Source organism: Epargyreus clarus, unplaced genomic scaffold (genome assembly GCF_041222505.1).
Source record: "Epargyreus clarus isolate Ecla_fem2 unplaced genomic scaffold, WU_Ecla_fem_2.2 ptg000029l, whole genome shotgun sequence".
Classification (NCBI taxonomy): Eukaryota; Metazoa; Arthropoda; class Insecta; order Lepidoptera; family Hesperiidae; genus Epargyreus; species Epargyreus clarus.
The window spans coordinates 11,281,031-11,306,477 of record NW_027332235.1 but is presented as its reverse complement, the minus strand read 5'-3'; the positions used below and the strand labels follow the sequence as shown (position 1 = coordinate 11,306,477).

The following is a 25,447-nucleotide window of genomic DNA, read 5'->3' as shown; positions in this document are numbered from 1 at the left end:
TTATACCCGTGTCTAACTGATTTACACATGTATACAGTACCCTCAGTATGAGTTTTTATATTTTTACAAAAATGACTGTTTTTGTATTTGTTTACGTATTTCCCGTACATTTCCAATCAGTTCTAACACAATCCGCTAAGAGCGCTGATTAGAAATGTATGGGCAAATACGTAAACAAATACAAAAATAGTAATTTTTGTAAAAACGTAAAAACTCATACTAAGGGTACAGAATGCTTGTATTTAGTGGATAACTTGTACCTAATTTAAACAGTTATCTACCAATTTATGGTTTTACTGCTGGGACAAAGGTTTTGTCTAAGAGTGACAGGGTTTTGGTTAGTTAATTGGCCAGTCTAAATTCATCATTTAGATGTCTGCCTTGCCGGGCATCGAACGCGGAACCTTCGCGTCAGACCGGTATGTTTATCACTCTACCTCGTGGGTAGTAAACTTTCTTATATAACGTAGACGAGCAATAAGATCATCTATTTGCCCTCTTAAAGAGAAGATGAAAGTATGTATCTTATAAATACTCTAAGTTCATCTAAAATATGCATACGATAGATTTTAACATTTTATGTATTATATTATGTAGAAAATAAGAATGCAGTCTGCCATTTACTGACAGTGGATTTTAAGCCAACTTCAGGCAAGATAAACGTCTTACTTAAACTCGATCACGTTATTTTCTTTGAGAACTAGTAGAACTCCTCATATAATTCAATCATCCTTCAAAGAAGAACACAGCAGCCACAGTATAAGTATGTATACAGTATTCTATCTTCATACAAACGCACGGAATGCAAGATATACCTACGCGCCTCGATTTCGGTATGCACTCGGGATGGGAACAGGCGCGAATGTGCCGCAGCGGTTTTTAGGTAATGTTTTTTTTAATTTAAACAATTATATAGCGTGTGTACTAGTAGGTACCATCATGTATTGTTTCTGTTTTTAAAAGATTGGTATTTCAATTTTTTACCGAGCAAAATACTTGGATTCATAAATAAATAAATTGATAGGACGAAAGAAAATGACACACGAATTTTAATTTAACAAAAGATTCTGGTTGAACACGAACAAATTATAACTACACTTTTCATACCCACTAATTTGCAATTTATTTATTATAACTTATTAATTTACTTATTATTTTCCACTAATACAAAATGTCAGTCAACTTCTCGCCTACTAAAAAGCGGTTATGTAAAGGCTAAAATATTTACAATAAAATTACAATAAAAAAACTAGAAGAAAGTCAGACGTAATTAAAATACTATAGACGCATACCCCTAACGCTAACTCTCGCCCAGCGCCTCTGTAGGTATATAATTCAAGGACCGGGCCGAGTTACAATTCTATATAGATATACTGTGAAACAGCTGTTCATTGCTACTATTAAAGTTACATATAGTGTATTTGGAGTCATATAAGGGCAAACGTATCAGATCTTCGTCCTTAGATTAATGTTGCTGTTATTTCCTACTGTTAGACGACTAATGTATCGGAGTGGTCACTATACTAATCTAACACGCAGATTGTTCCGGTTCAATCCCCGGTCAGACATTTAGATGTCTACATGACGAATTTCTAATTGTTTTCTACGCTTGGGTATTTGTAAATTCGTATTAGCATGCGTTCATGACTTTCACAACACAGGGAATCCTAGTGTGGCGTTTTGTGGGTAGTAATCGTCTTAACACGTATGTAGGCATCCTGTGGGATAAAGCTTATATAAAAAGCTTCATTACAAAGTTACGATTATTATCTCTTTTAAATATTTAAAAAGCAGTGATAGCCTAATGATTTAGAAACGCAGCCTCTCGAACGAGGGTTCCGAGGTTCAAATGCTAGGCACGCACCTCTGATTTTTCAAAGTTATGTGGGTATTAGAAATTAATTATCACTTGCTTAAAACGGTGAAGGACAACATCGTGAGAAAACCTGCATACCTGAGAGATTTATATAAAAAAAAGTCAAAGGTATGTGAAGTCTACCAATACGCACTTGGCCAGCGCGGTGGACTGTGGCCTTATCCTTCTCATTCTGAGACCCGTGCCCAACAGTGGGACAATAATGGGTTGATGACGAAATATTGTAATATGACCTAAACTTTGACCTTTGCGTGTATTGTCATTATCGAAAACGTTATCCTAAAATTGTGACTTGTTTAATTAGATACGTACGAGTGGGTACCTATAATCGAACCCGGATGTCTGAAATTTAAATTAAATTAAACCACTAAGCCATCATATCTCAGAGTAACTGAATGATAACCGAAACACTACAATACGTTGCGCAGAACAGTGTTGGAATATTTTCATAGTATCCCATGGGCGGGGGCGCTCCCCGCCCTGCATGATCCAAGCGGGCAAAAGCTTTTGGGCGGCCGTACGGAGCGAGCGCGCACCGGGAGATACTAGTGATGTGACGTGATCTTGTGGGCTGTGTAGTGATGTGATTCTGGAATCTGCGACTCCTTAAATGGTGAGTACATTTTTATTAATTAATGTATAGGTTTATATTTGAGTGTTTAGTAATTTTTGGAAAGTTGTGCCAAGTTTAAAAGTTTGGATCCTTTTCGCGGATATAAAAGTTTCGTGCGATGTAAATGGGTGATTTATATTTAAATTCTTTTAATAACATGCGATTAAAAATACAGAATTAAATATTAATATCAAAACATGGTATTTAATTATCGAAGATATACATATAATATCCATATACTACTTTTTATGAATATTAAGTGTATGTCATATATGTCATATTTATTATTGGATAATAATAAATATATAATTAATTAATAAAGGCTAATTAGTTCTTTAATAAATCGTTAATTAAATTTAGAAATATTTTAACGGTTTAAAATAAAAATATTATATTTTTCTGATTTATTTTAAGACTTGTTTATTATTAACGGTAAATAATAATTAAAAAAATAATTGAGTGAATTTTAGATTCAAACGTTTAACTGAAAAATTATGTAACATGAAACAATAGTAACTATTCATTATTTTTAAAAATTCTATCACATAAATAAAATCGCCTTATTATTTTTAATAATAAAAAAAAGCACTTGGTAGCCAGTGAATATTTATTATTATTTTTTTATTTACAATGCGTAAATATAAGTGGAAATAATCATTTTTAAAATTATTAAAAAAATTGTAATAATTTTTACACTTATTAGAATGTAAATTATATTTAAAAAAATTACGAAAAGACAACAAATATTTTTTATTTTTTTTGAGCTTATGAATTTTGATCTGCTCTAGGTACAAACTAGCACATCTTTTAGCACTGAAAATAATTAGCTCTTGAACTCCTTGAACTGAATAAAAAATATAGGCACTTCTGAGAAATATTTATTATTCTCTAGGCATTTAATGTCTAGTACCTTTTAACGGGGTGAGCTTATACTAGAGCTAATAATTTGACTCTAAACTTTCTTACTCATGAAGACAGTTATAAGTCTACCTATTACGTGATAGGTTTGTTATTTATCTAATATTCGATAGTTATAAATTGTCTATACTAGTCATAGATAAGTAAAGATTACTCACTCCTAACAAGAAAATGTACCCAGTTTTGGGAATTGAAATAGTTGCGTAAAATAGTTTTGCCACGTCTCCGTGCTAAAATGTCCCTAAAATATTTGAAATAATTATTTATTTATTATGTACATTACGTAATTATAACGTAAATTAGTTATTTATTCGTAAATTTTCTCTAAAATGTTTTTATTTGTCAAGGATTCAAAAAAGAACTTGCTAAAATAAGCCGTTTGTGGCTTCATTCAATTTCAAGGCGGCGAAGTATCTTTACTAATCTATGATACTAGTGTATTTCCTCGTCATAATCTCAAGAAAAGTATGAATAGGTACCAATGGGCTGTTATAAGGTAGGAACATATACGTCTGTATATGTTTATATATTATGAGTATATTTATAGTATTGTTTTACTGATAAGTTTAAAATTAGTAAACGTGTACTCCACCTTATGTTTAATGGACACTGCCCTGTATAGATATCTCCAATACATATAGTACAAGTGAAGTACAGTACCATATAGTACATCTGAAGCCGATCACACATGCGTTGGCACTCCTGAGGACTAACATCATTGCTTCATTATGTAAGTCAGTCGGCATCCATAACCCTTCACCGAGAACTGCTTTACGTTAGAATTATATGTGGCGCATACCCTTCTACCGAGACGAAAGAACTGCTTCATGTTAAAAACGTGGCGGTGGTATCTCTCCGATCGAACCACACTGTTTCTACCACCTTTAAAATGTATGGGCACCTTATGAGGTTGCTACCTAGTTTATTATAGCAGTAATATTTACAGTTGAAGATACGAATCCTATTTTCCTACTTGACTTTAACTTCTCCTAAATTAATAAGAGGATACCCTATCAAATGAAATTAAAATGTTTTATTCAAAATAGGTTCTTTACAGAACACTTTTTGAATGTCAATACAACTACCACCACTTCACAAGGTATTAAGTTATGGAGAAGATCTTAATTATTAATTATTTCTTAATTTATATTATTGTAATGGATTGTCAGAACCAACAGACAATATTCTTGGTATTTTATAAGTCAACTAAAATAAATCGTCAGTGGTACTTACTAGTACCGAGTTTATTTAATCATGAACTTACATAAAATAAATTTTATATAATTCTAGATGATAAAAATATTAATTAAATGGCTCTGTTATTAATTAAATGACAAGCTGAAAAATCTAAGCTAAGTTTTTGCAACAAAGGCAAGAATTCTAAGCTGAAATCTTGAAATATGAATTTCAGCATATTTCAGAGTTACGTAGGCGTTCAGAGAAAAGATTCCACGATTCAACCCTTAAGAGGAACAGGGGTAAAATGAGTTTTCTGGTTTTCACTTAAAAGGAAAATTTCGCTAAGATGATGATATTTCTTTTTCTTTTAAAACTGTCTCACAACGAAGTCGTAAAAATACAATGATAATAAAAATACGTGGTAATATTTCAAAGGTTATACTATTGTATGGGTAGCAGTGATAGTCTAGTGGTTAAGAAACTCATTTTTTTATTATATAGGAGTAGCAGGCGAGCATACATAGCAACCCCAGATAGGATATTCCCACCTGAGGTCGGCCACAGATGCGCCGCTACCCCTGAGGACTAAGCTGGAACCCTCGGAAAAGTCTGTCTCCCTTACCACACCTTTCAAACCGGAACACAGCAGCGCCTAACACTGCTGTTATTAGATAGAAATAGGTGTGGCGGTTGTGCCGCCGGAGTCGAACCACACAGGGTTCTACCACCTTTAATCTTGTTCAAATCCCAGGCATGCACCTCTGATTTTTCTTAGTTATATGCGTATTAGAAGATAATTATATCTTGCTTTATAATGGTGAATGAAAACATTATGAGGAAACCTAAGAAATCTTAAAAAAACAAGTTTTCGAATGTACGTGAAGTCTACCAATTCGCACTTGGCCGCGAGGTGAACTATGGTCTAATCCTTCTAATTATGAGAGGAGATCCCGTGCCCAGCAGTGGAACAGTAATGGGTTGATGATGATGATGTTATTATTGGCAGTTATCACCTATAAAAATATGCCTATAAGATATTTTGGTTGGAACTTACCTCTCAAATAATTCTGAGGTTAAAATCCCACGAATCTCAGATGTTTCAAAGTTGAGTATTAGATATTTATTATCTTAAAAGACGAAGAACAATACCTTAAGAAAACCTACGTCTCCGAGAGTTATTTACTTAACATTAATTCAGTTTTTGACTATTTGTTCACATTGTAAAATTTCTTTGAAAAAAAACAACATCGAAAATATAGTAACAAAGTTCCTTTTAAGAAGGGTAAGATAAGTATTTTTATAAATATAGATAACTTCAAAAGATATGAAGATCAAAGGGCAGTTATCTCATTAGTGTCATGCATTATTTTGATTTTGAGGCAATTTAAATAAAGATTGGACGACTGTAGATGTAAACAGGAAAAATATTTTCCGACTTACTCATGAGTCCACCTGATGGTAAGTGGCTACTGCCGCCCATGGACATCTGTAATCAACCCCAGATAGGATTAGATATTCCTACCTGAGGTCGGCCACAGATGCGCCACTACCCCTGAGGACTAAGCTGGAACGCCTCGGAAAAGTCTGTCTCCCTTACCACACCCTTCAAAACGGAACACAGCAGCGTCAACACTGCTGTTATTTGGCAGAAACTGGTGTGGTGGTGCCTCCGGAGTCGAACCACAAAGAGTTCTACTATTTTCAATTTATAAATGTTAGTACGGTTGATATTTTATATACATTTTAATTATCAATATAGGCTACAATACTAACTAATATTATAAATGCGAAAGGGAGATTGTTTGTTCATTTGTTTGTTCGCTTTCACGCCTCAACTACCAAATCGATTGTCAATTTGAATTGGTTTGAATTTGAATTTATTTTTTTGTGAAATTTTGTACACACGTTCTCATGGGTTTAGAAAAGGACATAGATTACCTTTTATCCCAAAAAAGGACTGTTTCCAAGGGTTAGATAAAAACGACTATTGTCATCTAAACGCGTGCATAGCCGCGGGTAGAGCTAGTTTAATTATATCTTGAATACTTACTTAATCATAAATATTTGTTGATTCATAATGTAGGTCGGTGTCGCTCAAGTTTAATAAATATAATTTATGTATTTTCCTCACTTTTTATTAATATACAGATCAAAGACGGAAAGATAATTAAAAACGTCATTTAATTCTCCAATTCCCATTTTACGATTCATATATTTTCGTATGAAAGCGATTCGTTTCTTGCAAAGAATTTGTAGGAGCAATGCTTTTAGTCTTTGAATTAAACATGAATAAAGAAAGCGCGTAACATTTGCCTAGTACGAGTCGAAATCGCACACGGAGGGTTCCGTACAACCAAATTTTAATATATTTTTTTATTTTAGTATGTTTACTATAGCAGCCATAGAAATAAATGCATTATGCAAATTTGAACTGTCTACCTATTAAGATTCAATAGATAAAGTGCAAATCATTGAAAAAATGGCGGTTTCTTATAAAGCGATTCCATTTTATTGTCAAGATATTTTTATTCTTAGTTAAAATCTGTAAAAAATTCTAGCGTCTATCTATTGCGCTTTAAGAGATAGCCCTGGGACAATCGGAGAGACACTGAAGGCTTAGTAATATGAAAAAGTTTTAGTTCATTGTGTACGGAACCCTAAAAAGCAGTGATATCCTTGTGGTTTTGAAAGGCCTCTTTATCTAAGGTATGAGGTTGAAATATATGTGCAACAGATTTTTCAAAGCCATGTGTAAGCCCTTAGGGGTATCAACGCATAAGCGTAATGCATACATATTTTGTTTAGAGCTTGCAGTCAACCTGATGGTAACTGCTGCCTATGCTGTGACCAACTCCACACATAAAAGATTTGACCTAAAACCGATCACAGATGTGTCGCCAATCTTGAGGATTAATGGCCGCCTCATATATGAGTCAGTATCCACATATGGCGTGTAACGTTGGCACCTTGATCAAACCATACTGGCTGCACCTTTCAAAATAATAAAACTCGGCGAACAGTACCCTTAGTATGAGTTTTTACGTTTTGACATAAATGTCTGTTTTTGTATTTGTTTACATATATGCCCATAAATTTCCAATCAGCGGACTGTATCAGAACTGGAACTGGGAAATACGTAAAAAAATACAAAAACAGTCGTTTTTGTAAAAACGTAAAAAGTCTATTTACCTATTTCTACCTAATAACAGCAGTGTTAGGCGCTGCTGTGTTCCGGTTTGAAGGGTGTGGTAAGGGAGACAGACTTTTCCGAGGCGTTCCAGCTTAGTCCTCAGGGGTAGCGGCGCATATGTGGCCGACCTCAGGTAGGAATATCTAATCCTATCTGGGGTTGATTACAGATGTCCATGGGCGGCAGTAGCCACTTACCATCAGGTGGACTGCATGCTCGTCTGCTACTCCTATATTATGAAAAAAAAAGAGTCATACGGAACCCTAATCTACAACTCATATTCACATGAATATTCCAATTTGCATACCGTAAACCGGGCTTATTATAAATCGACCAGAAATAAGTGACCTCATTCAATAAATAGATCCAAAACCACTCACGTTTTAAATTAAAAAAAGCGGTACCATTGGTTCGTTGATAACTTTTCAAAACTTTTATTAAACCCTTTGTATGTCAATTACGGATCGAGTTTTCAGTGAATTGAGATCATTTTTCAATAGTCCAGTTAGGCTCGATTCAATTTAGCGATCGCTTTAACGCGTCTATGATTGGCAGCTGGGTTCCGTATAAATATTTTGACCTCTATTTCACTCAAGGGCTCCACTTAGCGCAGTGCCTATTGAGTACGTATGTAATGGGTACTTATGTTCGCTCACGTTTTGAGGTTATGACATTCATTTTTAAGCCATTTTGCTTGTAATTGGCGAAATATTTGTAAAGAAATAGATGAAAATCTAACGTATGTTGCTTAAGTCATGTAGTATTATTTATCTTTACTAATATTATAAAGAGGAAAACTTTGTTTGTTTGTTTGATTGTAATGAATAGGCTCAAAAACTACTGGACCGATTTTAAAAAATTCTTTTACCATTCGAAAGCTACATTATCCACGAGTAACATAGGCTATATTTTATATGCCGGGTCTTCTAGTGTGATATAAATTTGTTTTGTAAGAGTTTTAATATCAACTGTTACGTAAGAGTTTCCCCAAAGTTGGACGAGAGACGAAGAGAAAAATATTAGAAGCTACTAGCTAGTTTCGTACTTTAAAAAAAATACAAGTTTTGTTTATCTACGCTTAATTTTTCGTTTTATTGCGCAGATAGTTTATTTCTCTATATCATCACAGGGCCAGTGGGCATATTTTGTTTTTTAATTCACCTATTTTGATGAAATAAGGGCATTATTTGTATATATTGAGTTTTAATAATATTGGAAATTAGTATCTACAATAAAAAAAATATATAAAATGAGACTTAAAATTATATTTGTACGCCATTTATGGCAGAATGAGCGAAAATTCTTGACTATAACACCAATGTATACACCTTTGATGATACATAGGTATCAATCTCCTGTTTACATATAGATGTAAACAAGATTTGGGAGTACTTTTGCTTACACCGGGAATGGGCTTTAAAAGTAAGCAAAATAATGTTTACGTAATACTTGACGACCCGTAGCGGTCACCCATCCAATTTCTGTCTACATCAGCCGTTGCTTAACTTATTCCCACTATCTACTATGCTCAATATCAAACTATGCGCGCCTTAACCTACATTAAGGCTTATTTAGTTTACCATTTTCTCCTCAAATATTTGGATAAACCATAATGCCGAAGGATTCAATTAAAGTTTTTAGCTTAACCAAACGTCCCACTAATAGCGTTAAAATAACATGAAGTTATTAATTCGATTATCGATTATCGTTTGAAGGTGGTAGAACCTTTAGTGGTTCGACTCCGGCGGCACCACCGTGCTGTTATTAAACAGCAGTGTTAGGAGCTGCTGTGTTCCGGTTTGAAGGGTGTGATAAGGGAGACAGACTTTTCCGAGGCGTTCCAGCTTAGTCCTCAGCGGCGCATCTGTGGCCGATCTCAGGTGGGAGTGTCTTATCTTATCTGGGGTTGATTACAGATGTCCATGGGCGGCACTAGCCAATTACCATCAGGTGGACCGCATGCTCGTCTGCTACTTTTACATTATAAAAAAAAATATATATGATAATACTGAAATATAAAAATACTGAAATTTATGTGATATATTTAAATAAATTCACAAAAAAGTAGCATACAAGCATTTTCGGAAGCTGTAAAAAGTCTAACGATATTCGTCAAATATATCTTGTCCTGTACCCTTAGTATGAGTTTTTACGTGTTTACAAAAATAACTATTTTGGTATTTGATAACGTATTTGCCCATACATTTCCAATCATCATCCCTAGCGGATTGCATCAGAACTGATTGGAATATTATGGGAAATACGTAAAAAAACAAAAACATTTTTGTAAAAACGTAAAAACTCATACTAAGGGTACTGTGCCTCTATTCGCACTTCTATATTTTTATTCGTTCGTTTAACAGAGCGTTTCATACAGAGTGTTATTCGCCACTCGGGCGCGGTTGAACAAGTCCTTAATACGAAGCTTCCATTTATCAAGTGTTTAATTTAGTCTTTGTAATAAATGTAGAATTACTTTATTACTATCTTTATCTTTATCTTTAATGAAAAGATAAGTAAAACTAAGTCTACAAAATAAATATTACTACAGTGTTTACTTAAACTTGTGTCCTTGAATCCAAATTTTATTGTGAAGAACGCTATTTACTTTAATTCATAACATTTACAAAATGATACATTTATATAAAAGGTTTTTAAGAATAAGAGTTTTAATAATGCCACTTTCGTATTCTTCTTTAGAAGTAGGTATTTTTAAGAAATACTTCCATTTGATACCCATGTCATGGGAGTGCATATAAATATTGTCACTGATGTAGTGACGTCATGCATGGTCAAATCATCCAAACGAAACGTGCATTCAAAACTTCAGCATAATCAGTTGAGGTTTACTGGTTTAAAATTAACTTGCAAGATTTATGCCCATACATACGAAGAAAGCGTGTTATTTTAATAATTTAGGAGTAGCAGACGAGCATGCAGTCCACCTTGTAAGTGGCTACCACCGCCCATGGACATCTGTAATCAACTCCAAATAGGATTACATTCCTACTTGAGGTCGGCCACAGATGTGCTGCTACCTCTGAGGACTAAGCTGGAACGTCTCGAAAAAGTATATCTTCCTTACCACACAATTATGTAAATGTAGTTACATTTACATACTGAAATGAAATGAAAAAAGTATACACAATTAGTAAGCAAAGACAAAATAAATATAATACTATTATGGACTTTATGTTCTTATAAATATTTTTAATTAATGATTTTGTAAACTTATACAAGGAAATTAGCAAAACCGTTCTCGCTATGATATCTCATAACTTTTAAACAGCTAACAATATCACACAAGGCGCTTCGTTGAAAGTTTCGCTAGCATTCAAACAGAACTCGTAAGCTCGCTTTACGAAATACTTAATAACATTTACTTATTTACCTGCGTTAAAGTTTAGGGATGTGATTAGGAAAATTATGGCTTGCGAACACATTGGCTTCACTTTTAAAAATGGAATTACTATGTTAAATAATAAGTTGTTTTAATACCTTAGGAGCAGTTTGAAGACCTGGCTACCATTATAGAGTGTTGGCTACCATCTACAAGTCTGCTAGCAACGTCGTAAGGTACTTTCTAAGTAGCTCTCTGTTTTGGCAAGGGACTGACGTCCAATGGGATATTAAGGTTCGGAAATAATTCCTTGTTAGCCTTATACGTTGATGTAACATATTTATGAGTTTGGTGATGTCATTTATTTAAGGTAACCCCTTTGTGACAGACTTGACTGTATCATGACTGTGGTCTTATAATCTTAAAAATATATAAAATTCGTTAAAATATTACTAAATAACAATTGAAAATAGTATCATAATCACTGTATATTATCTCATAACTTTTGAATAGCTAACAATATCACACAAGGCGCTTCGTGGAAAGTTTCGCTAGCATTCAAACAGAACTCGTAAGCTCGCTTTGCGAAATACTTAATAACATTTACTTAGCGAGCGGGTAGACGAGTTAATAGTTACGTCAGCTTTACCTGCGTTAAAGTTTAGGGATGTAATTAGGAAAATTATGACTTACGAACACATTGGTTTCACTTTTAAAAATTGAATTACTATGTAAAATAATAAGTTGTTTTAATACCTTAGGAGCAGTTTGAAGACCTGGCTACCATCTACAAGTCTGCTAGCAACGTCGTAAGGTACTTCCTAAGTAGCTATCTCTTTTGGCAAGGAATTGACGTCCAATGGGATATTAAGGTTCGGAAATCATTCCTTGTTAGCCTTATACGTTGATGTAACATATTTATGAGTTTGGTGATGTCATTTGTTTAAGGTAACCGCTATGTGACAGACTTGACTGTATCATGACTGTGGTCTTATAATCTTAAAAATATATAAAATTCGTTAAAATATTACTAAATAACAATTGAAAATAGTATCATAATCACTGTATATTATCTCATAACTTTTGAATAGCTAACAATATCACACAAGGCGCTTCGTGGAAAGTTTCGCTAGCATTCAAACAGAACTCGTAAGCTCGCTTTACGAAATACTTAATAACATTTACTTAGCGAGCGGGAAGACGAGGTAATAGTTACGTCAGCTTTACCTGCGTTCAGTTTAGGGGTGTTCAAATGTTAATTACGAGTTGTGAACGCGTTTATATATGTTTTACCTGCGTTAAAGTTTAGGGATGTAAGTAGGAAAATTATGGCTTGCGAATACATTGGCTTCACTTTTAAAAATGGAATTACTATGTAAAATAATAAGTTGTTTTAATACCTTAGGAGCAGTTTGAAGACCTGGCTACCATTATAGAGTGTTGGCTACCATCTACAAGTCTGCTAGCAACGTCGTAAGGTACTTTCTAAGTAGCTCTCTGTTTTGGCAAGGGACTGACGTCCAATGGGATATTAAGGTTCGGAAATCATTCCTTGTTAGCCTTATACGTTGATGTAACATATTTATGAGTTTGGTGATGTCATTTGTTTAAGGTAACCCCTATGTGACAGACTTGACTGTATCATGACTGTGGTCTTATAATCTTAAAAATATATAAAATTCGTTAAAATATTACTAAATAACAATTGAAAATAGTATCATAATCACTGTATATTATCTCATAACTTTTGAATAGCTAACAATATCACACAAGGCGCTTCGTGGAAAGTTTCGCTAGCATTCAAACAGAACTCGTAAGCTCGCTTTACGAAATACTTAATAACATTTACTTAGCGAGCAGGAAGACGAGGTAATAGTTACGTCAGCTTTACCTGCGTTCAGTTTAGGGGTGTTCAAATGTTAATTACGAGTTGTGAACGCGTTTATGTATGTTCTTGTGATACGAAAAATGAAAAATGGAGCTATTGCCATAATAAAATCATGGTATAATACAAATTATTTTATTTTGCTGTTTGTCAATCAGTCTGTGCGGAATAATTTCAGTACCGATTTTGAAAAATTACTTACATATTTTTTTATAAATGTGGGATAGAAGGTCCCAGAAGTTGGATATTAAAGGATTTCAACCATGTTGTTACCAAAATAATGTTGTAACATAAAAAAAATCGATCCCGGTTGTTATGACGTGGATAGTTAGCAGTTGTTAATTTTGTTGGGTGTCTTATGGTTATTTTGAAAACATCCAACATAAAATGGCTATAAGCTGTACCCTTTTTCTTTTTTTTTTTGTTAACGACGGGGAAACCTTTAAAAGGTACCTAGTGCCGTGGGAGCGACACAGGGTTATGTAGGACTCTTACCGCACTAAAACCCCCCCGGTGGCCGTCCTCGGCGCTGTGTAGAGGACTCCGGGATCTCCAAAGGAACGCAACCGGAGTCCTCTTAGCGCGGTGCCCCGTCGGGCTCCGCCCAGGTGAGCTTGACGCTCACCACACCGTCTGGTGTGCACCACGGTATGCGACCACACATACCACCGTCCTTCCCGGGTCACTGGCCGGGCGGTTTGAGCTCCCACTCTTGCCGTCCTCAACCCCGGAAGCTCCCTTTTAGTCGCCTCTTACGACAGGCAGAGGATACCGTAGCCCTATTCTGGTCCCGAAACTACAGGGACAATAACCTGTACCCTTATCCCCTATTTTACCCAACTGCCGGCGGTAATCTTTTTCAAAAATATATGATTAACCGATTTTAACATAACGTGTTCTAGGATTCATCTTAATTGTGAAAGTACTCGTAATATAAGCATTTTTAGCAGTCGGGTTTGTAATTCTTAGAATAATTAGGGAAGTATGTCGATTCTGAAGATTTTAATGCTGTTATTATTATTCGAATAGGTTAAGGCTTAACTTGAACTACCATTTCGTATATTTGTCAATGTAATTAAGTAAGTGATTAAGAAAATATGCCACGAAAGCTTAAACACAGAGACCAAATCAATCTTTTCATTTACTTCGTTATTAATGCTGAATTAATGTTCAAGATAACTCCTATAACCACAGACGAAGAAACCAAGTAGATAACGAATAAGTTATATTATTATTTTACGTAGATAAAGTGCTAAAGGTCACAGAAATTTTGGGAGAATTGACATAATCTTCTTTATTGGTGTGTTACAAAGAGTTAATGGACCATAAGAGAACATTAATTTTGAAGGTGAACCCTTTCTGGTTCAAATCCGGTAGTACCACCGTCAAACCTTTTCTACATAATAACAGAAGTATTCAGCGTTGTTATTTTCCTGTTTGAAACATAAGACATACTTTTCCGAGGCGTTGTAACTTAGTACTCAGTGATGACACCGCATTTGTGACTTTCAGATAGGGACTCTTATCTTATATGGGATTGATTACAGATGCCCATGGACGGTAGTAGCCATATACCAACAGACGAAGTACGTGCACGTTTTCTAGACAATATTATAAAAAATAAGAGTCTGTTTCTTACCACGTCTACAATTCAGGCTTTTCTGAGCCTAAATTCAAATTACGAGACCCATCCAACAAAGAAAAGCTTAACAAAGGCGCGAAAAAAATTATTACCAACAACACTCAGAATAATAGAACATTGTTTTAATATTTATGAAGCGAACTCTCATCAATCCGGGTAAAATTGAAAATTAAATTTAATCCTTCTAACCGGATTATCACAAAAAATATCCGGGAATTCGCATATCTGTTGCCAGCTACACTTTTATCGACTGTTTTTTTAGTTAATTTTGCTTGGATTATTAAGTTTAATAGATTGCGATATCTTAATTGATTTTTAATTTAATTTAAATTTAACACAGTTAATAAATTTATACGTTGTGTTGAAAGTTTAAGGATGCAATTTAAAATCAAATATCGAAGTACCTACGTAACAAAAATGTACGTAGATATAATAAAATAATGCATGTTATGTATAATATTTCTTTTAATTGTTCACAAACTTGTCTCATTTAAAGTATTATATCGGAGAATAATTATATTAGTTAAATTAATGAATTACGTGAATATAATTGTAAATGTACCCACAGTTAGTGATGTGGCGCCCTCTACTATGATAGTATAGAGAAATATGTGGTAGTCATTGGCATCAGTAATGCTACAATATTTTCTGTAACATATCTATCATCTCTTCTTTTATACGGTTTACTTCCTTTCTTTTACATATTGTTTCTTTCTTTCTAATTTAAATAAATAGAACTCCTATCAACTAGTGCCACCATTATCTAAACTGCATCGATAAGTAATGATCTGTCTCTACAGATATTTTTCACCCAGATAACGGACAAGACGACAAAATAATGATGTAACTTTGTGTCGGGAATATAATAAATGGTGTGTATTTTTCAACCAACAGACTGGGAAAATATTGACGGATAAATATAAGGTGAAATATGTTCAGAGTAAATAAACATTATTTACTTTTGATGAAAGGAAAAGAAAATATTTTTCATCAAAAGAGGCTATAATAGAAAATAATTTGTACCTAATTACAATAAAACATGTAAAGAAAAAGATAAAAGACAGAGCAATTTGTGTTATGTTTATTAAATTGTATATTAGGAAAGATAATATTTTTTCTTGTTCACACCCGTCTTTTTTATCATTAGTCGTCACGACGACGACTTATCGTGAACGACACAAGCACCAGGATATCTGTTAATGAAATGTGATGCGAAAACGCTTTTTCGTCGACCGATACGATCTTTTTTATAATATTGAAGTTGTAAACAAGCGTGCAATTCACCTCATTATAAGTGGCTACTGCCGCTCATGGTCATTCGTATTTAACCCCAGCTAAGGCAAGCGAACAGCAACTGATACGTTGCTACCCTTGAGGACTTAGTATGAACGCCTCTGATTCGTACATGTCTCGTACCATACCTTTCAAAACTTTTATAAAGCAGAAATAGGTGCGATGTCTTCTAAGACGAACCACAAAGGGTGTGTGTTAATATATACAATCCAGAATACATCGACAATGGTATATTAGTATGTTATAATAAAACGACCTATTTGTCGTATCGTTGTCGGATAATATAAACATTTAGCTGTGAACACAATGCTTTGTTCTAATTAAGGAAGAAAAATATCATGTTACGTTGCTGTCAGTTATTACCAAGATATGAATGAATAAACTCAATATTACTGTTATTTCTGAGTACAAATTATAAATTCCTGCTTTGGAGAATCCTGTTAAGCCCTAGTTCTGTCTCATAATAGGATGGTTAAGCGCTGATGTGTTCGTTTGAATGATTCGGTAAGATACTTAAGGTAAGGACATAGGGTGGTAGAGTTCTTTGCATTTCCAGAGGCACCTATTTCCGCCTATTAATTATAGTGTTCATGGCTGCTGTGTTCTGGTTTGAAGGCTACTGTTAAGGAGAAAGTTATACGTAGCATTACGAATTAGTCCTTAAGAGTAGCCGTGTATATTTTGACGGTGTTAGAACCCTTTGTGGTTCGACTCCGGCGGCACCACCGCCACACCTATTTCTACCTAATAACTGCAGTGTTAGGTGCTGCTGTGTTCCGGTTTGAAGGGTATGGTAAGGGAGAAAGACTTTTCCGAGGCATTCCAGCTTAGTCCTCAGGGGTAGCGGCGCATCTGTGGCCGACCTCAGGTAGGAATATCTAATCCTATCTGTGGTTTATTACAGATGTCCATGGGCGGCAGTAGCCACTTACCATCAGGTGGACTGCATGCTAGTCTGCTACTCTTATATTATATAAAAAAAAAACATATTTTGACGTCTTCAGGTAGGACTTCAATCCTCTCTGAGGTTGATGAAAAATGTATAGATATTTGTCATCGTGGCCATTGCCACCTACCACTAGGTAGACTGCATTATTATGCGATTATGCCCATGAACAAGCATTTGACCAGTATGGTGACCTTTAACCTTTTTTTGTTCACGAGGGGGAAATTTTCAAAAGGTACCCGACGCCGTGGGAGCGACGCAATTACGCTCCTCTCACAACCCCTGGTGATTACAGCGATATGACACCACACAAACCGATGTCCTTCCCGGGGTCGCTTGCTGGACGGTTTGAACTTCCACTCTTGCCGCCCGTAACCCCGGAAGCCACTTTTAGTCGCCTCTTACGATAGGCAGGTACCGTAGCCCTATTCTAGTCCCGGAACTACACGGACAAGGTGACCTTTAATCTAAGCCTTTCCAGTAGTGGGACAATAATGATGTTTCCCAGAATCTCATACATCTTCCCCGCGCGTTACAAATGGTCGTTACAGTATAACATATTTATATTAAACCTATAAATCATACAGAGCGATTTCATCCCCGGATATGAAAAGGTTTCCTCCCAGGTACCATTAATTCAATGGTAATAAATTATACTATTTGGTGCTATATGGTAGATAACGTATGGTAATTTTTAGGGTTTTGTATATAAGGAGGTATATAGCCTGTTTTGATAAGTGGTCACTCACGTCTGGTAAGGGCCACAAATAATGAGATAACTACCTTAGGTCAAGATCACGTTACCCTTAGGAACTAAGAATTACCTTTTTTTATAATATGGGAACAGACGAGCATACAGTCCACCTGATAGTAAATGGCTACTGCCGCCCATGGACGACTATAATCAACCCCAGATAGGATTATATTCCCACTTGAAGCCGGCCACAGATGCGCAGCTACCCCTGAGGACTAAGCTGGAACGCCTCGGAAGAGTATGTCTCCCTTACCCACTGTCACCCTTCGAACCGCAACACAGCAGCGCTTAACACTGATAGTATTAGGTAGAAATAAGTGTGTCGGTGGTGCCGCCAGAGTCGAACCACAAAGGGTTCTACTACCTTCAAGCTATACTACCTATATTATATAAGCTATATTACTAATAATATTACTACTAAAATACGGGTACCTGTACCCATACCTTTTTTTGTTGACGAGGGGGAAACCTTCAAAAGGTACCCGGTATCGTGGGAGCGACGCAGGGTTATGTGGGATTCTTAACGCACTAAAACCCTCCCCCCCCCCGTGGCCGTTCTCGGCGCTGAGTAGGGGGGTCAGAGTTCTGTAAAGGAACGCAACCGGAGTCCTCTTAGCGTGTTGCCCCGTCAGGCGGGTCCAGGTGAGCTTGGCGCTCGCCACACTGTCTGGTGCGTACGACGGTATGCGACCACACATACCGCCGTCCTTTCCGGGGCCGCTGGCCGGGCGGTTCGACCTACCCCACTCTTGCCACCTGCGACCCCAGAAGCCGCCTTTTGGTCGCCTCTTACGTCGGGCAGGGGATATCGTAGTCCTATTCTGGTCCAGGAACTACAGGGACAACCTATACTCATACCCACACCGCCGATACCGAAAGATATGTGTATTATAAATGATCCCTTACTTTAACCGCGTGCCATAAAATCTACCGATCTGCGTTTGCTATTACTGTTTCACCCTGAAAGGAGTCCTGAGACACCGTGGGACAGGAGAGGTTGAAGATGGTATAGTCCGCGTAAAACTGCTAGTCCGCTCTGAATATAGAAATGAATCGCATCGCCATTGTAAATTGTATGGCTACACCTGTTCGCAACAACTTCAGAGCGGACTATGCTCGTATTACAACCCGAACTATGTAATGTTATACATAAGCTGTACTGAACAAATTTTATCATGTTCATTAAGAAAGTTTCACTATTTGAAAACAAAACTTGTAACATTTAGTAAAGGGAGCATTTCTTCAGTAACTTCCAAGTAGTTAGACTACAGTTGTTGATGTTTGTGTAGCAGGCGAGCTGCCTCGAAGGAATATTTATTTTGGTTGTTGCCATTAAGAAAAAAATGAAATTTCTAGGGTTCCGTACTCATGTCCCTGTAGTCCCTGGACCAGAATAGAGCTACGGTAATCCCTGCATGTCGTAAGAGGCGACTAAAAGGGGCTTCCGGGGTTGCGGGCGGCAAGAGTGGGAGCTCAAACCGTCCAGCAAGCGTCCCCGGGAAGGACAGCGGTTTGTGTGGTCGCATATCGTTGTAATCACCAGAGGATGTGAGAGGAGGATAAATTCCTCCGCCCCAGGGCAGAGCCCGATAGAAAGGCATCGCGTTACGAGGACTCCATTTGTGTTCCATTGGAGATCCCGGAGTTCTCCACCAAACACCAAGGACGGCCACCAGGGGGGTTTTAGTGCGGTAAAAGTCCCACATAACCCGGCGTCGCTCCCACGGCGTCGGGTACTTTTTGAAGGTTTCCGTACTCTAACGGAACCTTATTACTACGCATCAGCTGTCTGTCCGTATCTTAGAAGGCTATTTCTCTTGAAACGTATTTATCATGGTATAATTTCAAATAGTAAAATTGAAAAACCTGAAAATAAATGGGGGTCATCATACAAGAAGCCGCTATTTTTCCGCGTTTTTCGGATTACCTATTTGGTTCAATAACCTATTAGTTGATCAAATATCGTTTTAAAATGATAATAATAATTGTATGACGGGTAAAGAGCTTAAAAAAATTGGGTATTTTCTTGCGCGGTACAAGCTTTCAAACTTCCAAAAAAATGTTATTTTAATTTAGTACAAATGAAAGATTGTTTTTTTTTAATAAACTACGCTTCAAATACATAAACACCCAGACCCGAAATGAGTCCAGACATCTAAATTCATCATTTAGAAATCTGTCTGGCCGGGGATCGAACCCAGGACCCTCTGCGCGTCAGACTGGTATGGTAATAGCTCCGCCACGCGGATCGTCAAACATTTATTGCTTTTTTATTTTTTAATCGCCTTTAAATAATTTTGGAATACCACAAAATTGGTCGTAAAACTGAAAAGACCATTATAGTTAGATGGTAGCTATCTACTACTTAGATTCTAGTCAGCTTCTAATCATGGCATCATTATAAGACGAGTCAGAGGAGCCTATTACACGCCCGTCAAAACGTGCCAAAGGGAGAGCTTTTGAAAGAACTCGAGCTTTTACTATCTTTACGACAATTTATGTACTTTTGTAGGTTAGTATGTCAATCAGTTTTTGGGTATCATAGAGCCTTTTTATACTCTAAAGCAAAAGGCATTTGATGGTAAGTGGTCACTGCCGCCAGTGGACATATCATATCAACTATGGAACAGGAATAATAATTGTAGGTACTTATAATGACTGATGGTTGCTACATATGTAAGATAGTTTGTATGCACATCCTTTTACCAAAATACCATTAGACAGTTTGTACTTTCCCCTTCTACCAAATTAAAATTTTGAAGGTGGTAGAGCTCTCTGTTATCCGACTCCGGCGGCAACACCGCCACACCTATTTCTGCCTAATAACAGCAGTATTAAGAACTGATGTGTTCTGATTTGAAGGGTGTGTGTAGTGTTACCATTAAGTGGACTGCATAGTCGTCTGCTACTCATGTTATAAAAAAACAAGTTTGCTGCGCCATAATTGTGGCAGTGGTATATTTTTGGCCAAGCTATCTTCAAAAACTGTACGTACTATTCTTTAAGATCGATTTAAAATTTCCTATATTTATAATTGTATTTGGCACCTTAACCTTAAAATGCTTTTAATCACCCAATGTACGGGCAATCTTTGCAATGAAAGCAAAAACAAAGTGTAAAAACTTATAAATCATTCGTTTTAATAAAAATACGTGGGGACGTAGCGATTAAAACAACCTATTACTGTCATGTGCTAAGCACTCTCCTCGTATAAGAGGACTGAGGTTAGTAGGTTAAACACGCCTTATTTACGAATATTGCGGTGCCAAGAAATTCCAAGTATCTGTCATGTTTCGATGGAAATCTTTACGTAATTCTGTGTTATGTAAAAATATAATTTCGCGGCTTTTTTGTTGGTAATATTTTGTAAGCTTCGGTAGTGGAGTAATTAGGAATTAGGTACGTGTTGGTCTGAATAACAGTGTTATTTAATAATATTCCATAAATAACATGTTTCAGTTATATAATAAATATAAATTTTCAAACGAATATGTTCGAAAAAATATTTGAAATAATGTAGAGGGACTTCTAAAGTATATTGAAAGTTAAGTAAAGTATTTTGTTAAAGTAACTTTCAGACCTTTGACATTTTTGTTTAAAGATTTCTCAGGTGTGTTATCTAATGATATTTTAAATTATCAGAAAAGTAAGTGTTAATTTATTTCTTATATGCAAATCTTATATATAAAATTCTCGTGTCACAATGTTAGTTACCGTACTCCTCCGCAACGGCTTTACCGATATTCACCAAATTTTATATGCATATTCAGTAGGTCTGAGATCGGCTACTATCTATTTTTCATACCCCTAAGTGATAAGGGTTGTTCGCCCTTAACATTTTTTTATTTATATAGCAATAAAAAAATATTTGTTGCATTTGGACGTCTTTAACTAAGTCCATATACAAGAGGGGTTCTACCTGAAGCCACCTGACCACTCCTCAAGAGTGATCGCCTTATATGTAAGTCAGAGTTTTTTTTGTTTACAAGGGAGAAACCTGCACAAGGTACCCGACGACGTAGGTGCGACGCCGGTTTATATGGGATTTTACCGTACTAAAACCCGCCACCGTTCTTAGTGATAGGTGGAGAACTCCGGGATATCTGATGGAACACAAGCGGAATCCTCCAAGCGTGATGCGTGGGGACAGCAGTTTAAGTTACTCCCGCACACCTGGTGTTTACAACGGTATGCGGCCACATACACCGCTGTCCTTACCGTGGTTGTTTGCTGGACGGGTCGAGTTCCCATTCTTTCCGCCCGCAAATCCAGAAGCCCCCTTTTAACGCCTCTTAGAACAGGCAGAGGATACCGTAGCCCTATTCAAGTCTCGGGACTACAGGAACAAGTTACAACTTATCAATATATTTCGTAAAGTAAACGTATATTATGACAAAGGAACCTGTTACCCTGACGATAACGACGCAAATGATATAATTACCCGCGAGCCTCGTCGCTGTCGCCATTAACAACTTTAATAATTAATCATACGATGTACGACATCTGGCGTTCACATAAGAATTAGTTAATCTAATATAACAAGTAGGAACAAAGGCCGATTGTTAAGTCTAAGTTAGCTATTGAAGTTAAAATCATATTTTGGTTTTTTATTTCTGTAAATAATATACATTATGTTATTTTTATCTACTACTAGCTGACCCGGCAAAGGTTGTGTTGCCATAGAATTAAAAAAATGTTAAAGGTGACAACCCTTATCACTTAGGGGTATGAAAAATAGATAGTAGCCGATTCTCAGACCTACCGAATATGCATATAAAATTTGGTGAAAATCGGTAAAGCCGTTTCGGAGAAGTACGGTAACTAACATTGTGACACGAGAATTTTATATTTAAGATTTTTTCGAGCGTATGTATTTATTTATTTATGTATGTATAATTGTATATATCTACATCTCATTTTGGCACGTCCTACGCACGTTCAATCGTCGGATTTTTAAATATGATTATGACGTGTCATTTGATTCGTCTTTGTGGAACTGATATGAGTCTAATTTTTAAGCGGTTGTTTTTTATCGGTTTCTTCAATAACAATTTTTTAGTTTAATATTTAACAATAAACAATAATAAATTGTACTTAAATAATTTAATTTTGAATTAATTACAGGCATTAACAATGCATAAGGAAGATACTACTATATAAGTATATAATGTTTATATAAGTAAGTTGAAATTATAGTTTTTGACTTAGAAATATTATTTGAAATTAAATTCGATCATGTAATTTTAATAAGTACACGTTTTTTTGTAGTAATTCCCCCATCAAATAATAATACCCTAAAATATTACAAACGGATTTTCAAAATTTTAAAATATTAATTTTCCTTTATGTTATAATAATAAAATAACAGCTATAGGTACAATTTAACTTAAGATCCTATTAAGAACCCTTTGTTTAATTCCTTACGTCTAAGACGAAACCAAGCTATTTTTAACAAAATAAATTGAGTTTACTTTTCTCTCCGAAATCTACTCCAGTCTGTAATTCCACCTTTCAAAGCGTTTATCAGCTAATTGAACTCTCGAATTACACAGCTCGCTAAACAAACCCTCTAGAGATGTAAATACCTATGAGTACCTACTGATTCCATGAATCACTGACTTATGATTGCTACTTTGCATAAATTTGTACTTAAAAAATATATAGCTATCGATAATATAAATAAATATAATATCAGTATCGATATAAATAAGAAATACGTGCCCATTTGTCTGTGTGTCTGTCCCGGTTAATATCCCAACTGTAGCCCAAAGGCTGAACCGATTTTGAAGGAACTTTCACAAGCAGTTAGCCATTGTTATCAGGTGTAACATTTTTTTTTATAATATAGAAGTAGCAGACGAGCATGCAGTCCATCTGATGATAAGTGGCTACTGCCGCCCATGGACATCTGTATCAATCCCAGATAGAATTAGATATTCCTACCTGAGGTCGGCCATAGATGCACCGCTACACCTGACTAAGCTGGAACGCCTAGGAAAAGTATGTCTCCCTTACCACACCTTTCAAAACGGTACACAGCAGCGCCTAACACTGCTGTTATTAGGCTGAAATAGGTGTGGCGGTGGTGCCGCCAGAGTCGAACCACAAAGGGTTCTGCCACCTTCAACATAACCTTCAACGTAACATACGAGTATTCTATTTTTATAAAAAAGTAATTAGGGTTCCCCGCATTGTCCCTATAGTTGCGGGACCAGAATAGGGCTACGGTATCCCCTGCCTGTTGTAAGAGGCGACTAAAAGGGGGCTTCTGGCGCAACCCCAGAGTAGCAAGAGCGCCAAGAGTAGGAATTCGAACCGCCGGTAAGCGACCCCGGGAAGAGCGGCGGTATGTGTGGTCGCATACCGTCGTACGCACCAGACGGTGTGGCGATCGTCAAGCTCACCTGGGCGGAGCCCGACGGGGCAACGCGCTAGGAGGAATCTGGTTGCGTTCTTTTGGAGATCCCGAAGCCCTCTAAGCAGCGCCGAGGACGGCCACCGGGGGGTTTAAGTGCGGTAAAAATCCCACATAACCCTGCGTCGCTCCCACGGCACGGGGTACCTTTTGAAGGTTTCCCCCTTGTAAACAAAAAAAGGGTTCCCCGCATAATAAAAGTAACCTATGAAATCTCCACAGTAAAGATAGTTTAATTTTTTTGTAGGCAAAAATTGTCATTGGATAGACTGAATATTAATAAACATTAAAGGATTAGTAAACGTTAACAGGGAAATATACAAGTTAACTTTAATGAAACCTTACAAAGACATACCTTGGGACCTAAGATTCAAATGTTAGAGAATTCTGAGAATAAATAATGAACGATAAAGTAATTACTTATAAAAATATTGTTTGAAGAACTTTGTACAGTTGGAAAGACTAATAAAGTCGTTTTCGTTTTCTTAGTTACTTAATTTTCTTTCTTGATTTTCTTTGATAAACTTTGTCTTTTAACTTTGTTACTGTTTCTTCAACTGTGAGTTAATTAGGTATTTCCTACTGATAACTAAAGGCACTTGTTATTATGTAATGGGTACTCACGATATATGTTTTTAAATTTCTTTATTGCCGATATTTCGACCCAGTTGCATGGATCGTAGTCACGGCAAAACTGCGGTGGCGGGGAGAAACCGTTGACAAGTACTAGTGGTAGGTTAATCTATCTACCCTACGTCTAGTTCGTTTTTCTCTTCTAGGTTCCATATCACGACACACAACACTAACAGTATCCTTACGCACCGTACTTTGTACTATTTGTGACTTGCATAAAATCGTAAACTAAAGGCACTATTACTAATACTGCTACTACTACTACTACTATTTTTTTATAATATTGTAGTAGCAGACAATCATGCAGTCCACCTGATGGTAAATGGCTACTTCCGCCCATAGACATCTGTGATCAACCTATATAGGATTAGATATTCCTACCTGGTCGGCCACAGATGCGCAGCTACTCCTGAGGACCAAGCTGAAACGTCTCGGAAAAATATGTCTCCCTTACCACACACTTCAAACCAGAACACAGCAGCACTTGACACTGTTATGAGGCAGATATAGGTGTGGCGGTGGTGACCCTGGAATCGACCACCTTCCTACCAATTTAAGCAATTAAAAGAACTAACAATAAGTAAATGTAAAATAAAAAGATTGTAAATAATACTGTTATCTCGACCTTAAATACGACTTGTAAACAAATCAGACAAACGGGCAGACGGTATATAAATAGTGTGCATCATGTGGGTCAGTTATTTTCGTACGCCCGTCTACACTACACTTTCAATTCCGTATTGGCAGATCGACTGCTTTGACT

At 36.3% G+C, this 25,447-nt stretch overlaps 1 protein-coding gene across 2 annotated transcripts in view; it reads left to right on the top strand.

Moving 5' to 3' along the window:
* Window positions 1–2,355: 2,355 nt before the first annotated feature.
* The window catches only part of LOC140754440 (uncharacterized), a 75,739-nt gene continuing 52,647 nt past the window's right edge, over window positions 2,356–25,447 (top strand). The window contains exon 1 of one of the 2 annotated variants that reach the window (XM_073089454.1): window positions 2,356–2,489. The gene's annotated coding sequence lies outside the window, so the exon portion shown is untranslated. The remainder of the gene's footprint in view (window positions 2,490–25,447) is intronic. The other variant, XM_073089455.1, reaches the window with a different exon arrangement.